Here is an 8,397-nt window from a genome sequence, read left to right on the forward strand (position 1 = left end):
CCTGCAGGTACCCAGTTAACAGTGGCTGAGCTGTACACTTCCCTGAAGGGAAAGTGTTATCTTGGCTTTCCAAGCAGCAGGCACATTTTGTGAGTTGATGCATACTGTGCTACACCTACTCAGATGAGTGCTGCAGAATGAGTATCACACCTTTCCAGCACAGGTCACTGTAACATATCCTACCACATTTTTAGGTAGTAACATACCTTCACTTTCCCTGCTTTAGTTTACTCCCTCTAAACACATGCTCCATTTTTCATCTGAGGTCAGTGAGTTGAACTTTCCCAGCTCCTGTCACCTCCCATTTGAGAGAGCATTTCTGCCAGTAGTACTTACTGTCCATACGAGAACAAAGGCTTGTTTCTGGAAAGCTGTCTGTTCACGAACCTCTTCCTGTCCCTTCTTCAGTTTTCTTCCAGTTTTTCTGTCTTCTCCATTTGTGTCTCTCATCACACACTGTCTCTTTCATCTATTTACACCTCACCTGCAGCATTACCCTCTCCACTGGTATTATTGTCCTGATTATAACTGTCCAGAAGCTACTGAGGACCCGTAAAACAGCACATTGTGAGCTTACCCTGCTGCACTAGAAACCCCTACACTGATGCACCACGTCAGCATTATGACAAGACGTCAAACCACATTAAGATGTGCTGAGTACTGTCCACAGAATTTGCAGGAACGCCATCTCTCTTTTTCTTTTCCAGGTCACTCTCTCCCCTTTTTTTCCCCCTCTTCTACTTTATATTCTATTTTACTATCACCTTTTCCTTTTCTGTCACTTTATTTTCTTCCTCCCCACAGTTATCCTCCCCTGGCTTCCTTCAGTGTCCACCTCACATTCCTCCATGCATTTTCTTCCCTCTGATGTGCCTGCACAAAGGAGTATAATGGAGGCAGTACTGCAGCTTTGTTAAATGTGTCCTTAGCTCTTTAGTAAACAGAGCTGTAACTGGGTGCATCTTTGGGATCTGCAAACCAGAAAGTGTTTCATTCCCAAAGGCTTAAGCCAGAGAGCTCTGAGATTTTAGGAAACTTCTTGGTTCCCTAATCTCCGACATGAAGCACACCACAAACAGCAGGAAGAATTTTGAAATAACACCCGATTCTTTTCTTCACATGCACATATTTCCTTTTGCTTTGTGAGCTGAGGCTCTTAGCAACAAGAGAACAGGGTAGTGACTAGAATTTGATGATGTCAGAAAATTGAAAAATATGTACTTTGTAATGGCATACAATTGGAAAGAATAAAAATAGTGCCAAGCAGTGCTAAAACCAAACAAAATGTTTCCCAATAATTCAACATAGAGAGGGTCAGAAAGCAATCTGGGTTTTAACGTTCTGTCTGGTAATTAAAATCAGCATAATTCAAGTGCAGAACAAAATAGTACTTGTTGATACAAGGTATTTTGTTTTATTGATAGCACCAGACTTTCAGGTAAAAAGACAGAGCACGTGCTTTGGATGGCATCACTCATCTGTATGCTAAAGATAACTTCTAAGCCTCGCTCAGCTCAGTCTGAACTTTGGCACACACCACAGCAGCTGCACAGCGTGTCACTGTGCCTCCTTCAGCACACACCACAGCATGGAAAGGATGGTTGGATATTTTAATGGTAGATGTGTTAGCCTGAACAGGTCAAGTAGCTTCTTCAGACAATATAATTCCCTCTGAATGCTTTGGCAATTTTTTCAGATTACGCTATTCAACACCATACCTTACTGATTAGACAAATACCAGAAAAATATTGACTACAAAACTCAAGAATACCTAAAAATAAAGAAAATACAAAATTAATCCTAATTCTGTATGTGAGATATATACATATATACAGATATATATATATAGAGATAGATAGATAGATAGATAGATAGATAGATAGATAGATAGATAGATTAAAAAATGCTAAGGTGGAAGAGTTTCACCATGAAAATGTATCATGCAAACATGATAAGTGGATTTGAAAAGTCATTTTGTGAATTGCACCAAATATATTGTCTAACTGAATAAATTGCAGGAAAATTGCATTGTGATATATACAAATTAGAACATCTTGGTTGTGGTTTTTTCGGTGTTGTCCAATTCCTTTTATTTTGTTGTAAACATACACATTTTTCTGCGATAACTCCACTGGGACTGCTCGAAGAACCAACAGATGAGCACCTGCTCATCTGATTTGCTGAATAAGGGACATTACACATCTGGAGTGCCTCTGGAGATGTCCTCTTCTTCTGTTTGGAAATTATGCTCCAGTGGAAACAGGAATCTCACCACTGAAAGTGGAAACTTTACACTTAAAGGCATATTGGGACAACTGTAGCTGCACATACACAGATCAAAACACTGCAGTCCAATGCCACGTTCTGCACTGCCAAGTCAGGTGAGTTCTGCCCACACTGTACTCCACACGTATGCACTCCTCAGTTTCACTTGGAACAAACCTGGTTTTTCTTTTCTGTGTACAGTACTCTTTAAAGGTGATTGCAGTTACAAACAATTCATCAATTAAATAATAGTAATGATAATAATAATCATCATCATCATCAAGACTTATACAACCTCTTGGCTTAACTATTAGCTACTTAACAATTGCTTGTATTTACAATTGTACCAGTCCTCCAACACAAACGTACAATCAAAAAGACAACTATTTTTTCTTCAAAGTATTCTAAAAAGAGTATGAAATCACATTAAAGGTTTCTTTTTGGAAATTATTTCTATTATTTATTTTAGTCAGTGTTAGTAAATTGGAAGCTGACATTGGAAGCTGACATAAAACTTGTGTTTCCACATGTATAAAGTTTTTTCTTTTCAGTAATATATTAATCACAAATCAGCTAAATAATTAATACCATAATTTAACTCTTAAGCAATTGTTTCATTATCACTGTTTAATTCACAGGCACTAGAGTCGACCAACTAACTCTCCTGACACCTTAACGACACATTAAATTCACAGTAACTAATGCAAATGGTTTATAATTTCCTAGCATTCATTAAAACTGTAATAAAGGCAAGGACATTCTTTTCTTGTACTGTCAAACAGAGAGAGAACAGTGTTACACTTCACCTGTGGTTAATGAAAAAAAATTGAGGCGTATCTGTTTTTAAATCTTATCACATAATTAAAGACTGTTAAAGTACAGTGCAGAGGGCAAATTATGTTGGCAATAGCTGGACTTTAGACTGTGTCAGCTTTTTCTTAACAGGGTTTGCTATGGTTGATACCTTACATATTTTAACTAAACAGAAGAAAAAAAAGAATTTCATATTTTGAAATCATAATATTTTGTCTTGCAAGTATTATACACAAATATACAGAAATTAAAACACTGAGATACCTTTGGCAGCCCTTGCAAACTCTGCAAATAATTCAATTTATCTACATTGAGAGCTAGTGGAGTCATTACATTCAATTGACTTAAATAGTACTTGATCAAATCCCTAAACCCCCAGCCATATCTGGCAACATCCCCAAACAACAGTCAACAAATTATATATTTTTAAACACAACTGCATGAATAAAAGATGGAAGAAAAATGGGAGGAAAAGAACATGAAAGACAGTGTACAGCAAAACCAGAAGACATCTTCCCTTCTCTTTTAATATGACCAGTTATTTCCAGTCCAGCATGGCATTAATTCAATGCTAGACCTTTAGAACCCTTAACAGCTCAGAAAATTGTCCTCACTTTCAAGTGAGTAGTGTTTCCTTACAGAGAAGGGTGTCAGTTCTGCTGCATTTTGCATGCTCATAAGGAGGTGAGGGAGAGAAGACAGAAGGATGAGAGGCCCTTTCCTCAAGCCTAAGAATGCTGAGGGCTGGGCACTCAAACCCAGAGCTGTGACAGCAGCAGCAGCCCCACAGCTGCCTGGGTTTCAGAGAGAGGAAAAGCTCTGCACCCAAAACAAGCTGATAGCTTGGTCTCATCTATCTCCCTGCACAAGCAGTGGTCACGTTTTCTGACAGCAGGAACCCAGGAAAGGCTAAACCAATGTGCATTTCTCTTTATCCTCCTTACAGATGCTTACATGGAAAGCTCAGGAAAACGCCAGTCAAAAAGCAGCAGTGAATAGGTAGAGAATCCTACATCCTAATCCCCAAGTATCCTGCAAGTTTCATTTAACATATCAGAAAACAGATTTCCAGGAGATTAAAAATAGACTTCAAATCTATTTTTAGGTGTGTTTTTTTATTTAAAAAAGACCTTATTTTTACAGGCCAAGTGGCCTGCGGCACCCAAGTGACCTCCAGGCCACTCAGTATTTTTAAGGAGTGAAACAGCAGTCTCTTTCTCCTGGCCTTTTGAACAGACAGAAGAGCATTATTTTACATTACATTACAGGGACTGCTCCCTGAACACACTACCCAGTAATTACAACAAGTTGCATTATGCAATTTCAGTGCTGTCTACTATAGAAGATTCTGCTTCATAAAAGCACACCCAGGATGCACCCAAATGGTTACAACGCCTTGTGTCATCAAAGCCGCACGTACCAGCCCTCCAGACACACTCTCAGATGTAGCAGGTTAAAGAAACATTGGCTGGCAGTGTGGCTCGTGCCTGTAAGAGAAAAATATTCTCCTTACAAATTGCTACTTTGATACTAAATTCATACATGGTATTTAGACTTAAACAAATTTCTAAAAACAACCTACTCTCCTATTTCCAACAACTATTTTCAGAAAACTTGACATTGCCAACAAGAGGGAAATGTAGGAGTGAAGGATACCTCATTTATTGAGCTGCTGTAAACTCACAACCATTTTGCTGTCACTGAAAATTAAAGTGTAAAGAAAAGCAAATGGGAATGGGAAAAAAATAAAATTTTTAAAAAGTTTTAGTATGGAATAAGCCTTATTATTTGTGGAATTTGGTTCCACTTTTTTGGTATTTAGCACAAGCATTGTTTAAGTGTTTGCAAGTGCTGAATTTTTATATCTAAACAAAAGAGACTCAAATGTATATGAGAAGTGCCCTTATACCAGGAAGCACAGCATTAACTGTAATGTTAACATGAGTATAACAGATTTATTGATTGCAAATACAAATCAGGACTTCTAAGATTACATTCCTTTAATTCTAATGACTAATAAGAAAGTGTAACTACACTTGGCCCAAAGCACTTGAAATTAGCAGCTGTCTAAAGGGACAAATCTTGCCACAGACTGGTTCTGATAACATCCTAATTTTTCCTTCAAGTGAGATCAGCCAGCAGCTTGTCTCCAGTTGATCCCAAATGGTCTACTCCACTGATTAACTTAAAAATACCTTTCTTTCCTGACCACAGAAGTTGTTACAACACTTAGGGTGTCACTGCTCTTCTAGAGTCTTCCAGATGCAGTTTGCATTTCTAATATTAAAGAAGAACCCACTTAGAAGTCTTCAGGTTTTGTCTAATCAAAAAGCATACCACTTCTCACAGTGTTTCTAAAAACACCATAAGCACCTACAAAGAAATAATTGCTTCTGGAAAAAAAAAAATCAAGTTTACTCATATAACATATCTGTTCTTACAAATCACTTCTATGAAAATATCATGCAGAAACTAAGAATAATATTTAGATACATTTAAATAAATTACTGAGGTTTAACATGATAAATGGTTCCACATTACAATCTTTTCCAGTAGCAAAGCCCAAGTGATTCCTGTCCTTTTTCTCACCCAATTGTTTCTACCATTTTGCTAGTTTACTCATCAGTAGTGCTGATGCAACTGTTTGTGGAGCTGCACTCTAAGCCAAAACAAGAAAAAATTACTTCATTTTAGAAGACAGTACACTCACTCTTGTTCATAGGTGTAATTTTAGAACCTGTAATTAGAAGGGAAAAAAAAAAAAAAAAAACAACAACACAAGTATTCAAAGTGCCAGTTAAGAAATCATGAATATAAGGTATATTTCAGTTGAATGGAAAGATTTTTGTTTAACAGTTAGGAGTTAGATCACTTACAGGTGGAAACTCAGAAAGGGAATTACTGCCAGATAGCCAAAGCTGTCTACATTTCATTTCAGGGGAAAAAATGGTTTTATTTATATTCCAATTACAGCCTTTCCTGCTGGAGACAAAAGAACCTGAAACACAAAGAGCGAGCTTTGCTCAGTTCCCTTTAGTGCCCAGCAGTGTAACTTTCAAAGCAGACATGCACCCCAGGTACCAGGAGGCTTCCAGAGAGAATATTCACATTTAAAAGGAGAGCAGCACATCTTTCTTGGAACATTGTCTCACAAGTGGTACATGGAAAAAATATTATACCTATTTTTTCCTATTCAAGAGTTACAGAGTTGGACAACAGTGACCAATTATTTAGAACAAGTGTGGTTCATTTCTCCTTCAGAAATGTTCAAAGTTAACTTCCTGCATCAGTAGCAGAGGTGTCAGAGGCAGCCTCTGCACCTGCATCACTTTCTGTGGAATGATTTTTCAGACCAAGTGCACCACTTCCTCCCAGACATACAGGTCACTCACTCACTTGCAGTATCAGTGATTTTGCAGACTGGAGAGCAGTATCCAGCACTAATCACTGCCTTCCTCATGGAAACCCTGTATTTCACCTGCTTCACATTGCTTAGCTAACACAGCCATGTTGTGCCAAACGTTGCATTTCATATTAACTGTGCATATATGCACAGCTAATGCTGAGATGAAGATTTCTCAAGGCACTTCCCAGACTGGAATCATGGCCAAGTGTTCAGCACACACCTGGAGGAGTAGACAGCAACCTGCTTTCTTCAGGACTGCTAACAGTTGTTGCACTGAAGTCTCCCAGGTCCAGAACATGGTATCAAGGGAGCAGGGAGTTGCCGTGATGAAAAAACACAAATACACCTAAGTCCTACTGAGAAAAGGCAGGATTAGCAGTGTTACACTGCAAAAGGGCTCTGCTTGGTTTTCACAAAGGAAAAAAAAATCCACAAAACTTTATTGCAGTTAGGTATCAGACTGTTGCCTTAGTCTTTAGTTATTTTAACCAATCTTACCAAATTCTGAATCCTCCCTCAAGCCTTGCAATCTTCTGTGGCTACTACTTGAAAACTATATCCCCTACTCTTGCAAATTTAACAGTGAGTTAGCAGACTTCAAGCACTAGCTGTAGTTTATGAGGCAAACTCACTGCTTAGATTTTTAGACTCCTTGAAAGTCAAAACCTTTGCTTTGCATCCAAAGAACTGTCTACTCCAAATAACAGGTCTGCGTCACTCTAATTTTTACTCTTATTTTTAAATGCCTTCCAACTTCCCTAGTTTTAGGTCAGTTTCTCATTAATTTCACTAAATACATTTACACAAGAATTCTGTATTAGAAGGGAATGTATCTACATACAGAATAAATACCATGAAAAGGAGAAAAGAAGTTGAAACTTTTTATATCAATCTCTACTGCTGAGTTTCCAGGACTGTTTCTTGGGGTCAAATGCCTCATAAAATGTAGTTCTTTAACATGTATAGTAGGAAAAAATAAGAGCAAAGATCTTGAGAAGTCTTGAAAAAAAACCACCTTAAATAAAACAATTGCTAGCTACATCTGCTGTGGCAACTGGGATAAATTCTACATCATTTATTTTCATTGAAGAGGCTGCAAGCGGGGAAAAGATGACCATAAACAAAATTAGTATTTGAATTGTCTATAGAACTTACTGTCTTGTTTTAACCTAGTAGTTTATGTCCTGAAAAGGTATTGTGGTACTTTCTTCTGTCATTGACTTGCACCTCTATTGTCCCTACTTATTAGTTTTATGTAGCTAATTAAATGGAAATCAAAATGAATTTTGGAAATTTATGCATCATCAACAGAACTTTTAACTAAAACCTTGTTGCTACCAAATGTCAACAATGACTAGGCAGTGAGATACTTTTTGTGAGGTTACTCATTTGGGTGGAAGACAAGCTAACCATGGTAATACTCATGTTTTTAATACTCTGTGCTTAAAGCATCTGCAAAATTATATGTTACAGTGACATAAAGAAAAAAACAATCTGTAGAGCTATGAAGCATGAATCACAAAGATTCACTTCAGATCCTGAGATGGCAAAGGATTGGTGGAACTTGTATCTTTTACTTGTAAGACATACAATAACCATTGGAATCCACAACCGGCACATCTTTGTTAAAAATGAGAGAGAAATATTAAGCTTCCAAGGCTGGTTGGGATATAAAAAGTCCAATTGGTTCAGGAGGAGTAAGAGGGGAAAAAAACCAGCCAGAGAATCCAGGGCAGGCAGATGCAGAATTGCAATGCGTTTGATCTATTGTGGTTGTACACTTGAGGTACAAGAGCGCAGCTGTCACATTTCATGTGTTTGACAGCTCACCCCATGAAGCAGTAGCATCAAACCTCTCCATAAAGCTCCAGAGTTCACTGCTCCTGATTCACTGGCCAAGAGGAGGGCCTTGC

This window comes from Vidua macroura, chromosome 9, assembly GCF_024509145.1.
Source record: "Vidua macroura isolate BioBank_ID:100142 chromosome 9, ASM2450914v1, whole genome shotgun sequence".
NCBI classification, from domain to species: domain Eukaryota; kingdom Metazoa; phylum Chordata; class Aves; order Passeriformes; family Viduidae; genus Vidua; species Vidua macroura.